Here is a 918-nt window from a genome sequence, read left to right as displayed (position 1 = left end):
TCATCGATATAACAAACATCGTCTTATCATTTTTTTTTTCATCTCGATATTTTGCTCATTTGTTTAGTTTTTTGTTTGGACCATTTAGTTTCGTGCGAGTCGCGTGCACACGTTACTTTTTTATCTCTTTTAAACCTTAGTTAATTTTATTTACCGTACGTAAATAACCCGCTAACAGAACGAGAGGTAGAACTGTTTGGGAAAAAGCGCAGTCCACAATAAAACATCGTGAAGCAACCGTTATTTTGTTGTTTCCTCGTTAAATATATACTCGCGCGATAATTAAAACGTTAAAACGCGAAAAGAAACAACTTAAAAAAAAAAAACGAAACGCCCGCATTCCCGACCGTAGATAACGCAGATTCGCGATCTCAATTCCGCGACCTCTGACATTTCTTTTTATCGACTGTATCGCGTCAAATATGGAGATAATGCAGAGAGCTCGAGGAGTAATTCACAGTCGAAAATTTCGGAATATCTTTGATCATCTATCGGTCGAGAGAATCTACTTAAATTCATTCCTCATTCATTTCTCTTTTATCCGCGCACGTACGCACTTCTTACGCACTAACGAATGATAGAGTGTAATCGATAATAATACCTCTCTACGGACATACTTAACTTTTATTATAATTACAACAGTCCATTCACGAATTTGGTATATCCTCTTATGTACAAGGTTTCGAGAAGGAAAAGAGGGAGTTTGTTGGGTCTCTCGTTGTGACCCATTTTGATTCGGCCCGACTCCTAAGGTAACTCAGAAAAGAAAAGAAAAAGTAGAGAACGAACAAAAATAAAATACGTTTGTCGAATGTGAATACAAGAAACGCATATACACACACGATCGTGCATGAATTCGATTAAATTATGGGACGTAATAAGTTCTTGGGGGTGGGGCGGGGGGGGGAGAGGGGGGAC

The sequence above is a fragment of the Habropoda laboriosa genome, unplaced genomic scaffold (assembly GCF_001263275.1).
Source record: "Habropoda laboriosa isolate 0110345459 unplaced genomic scaffold, ASM126327v1 scaffold102, whole genome shotgun sequence".
Lineage (NCBI taxonomy): Eukaryota > Metazoa > Arthropoda > Insecta > Hymenoptera > Apidae > Habropoda > Habropoda laboriosa.
Note: the sequence above shows the minus strand (reverse complement) of the source record.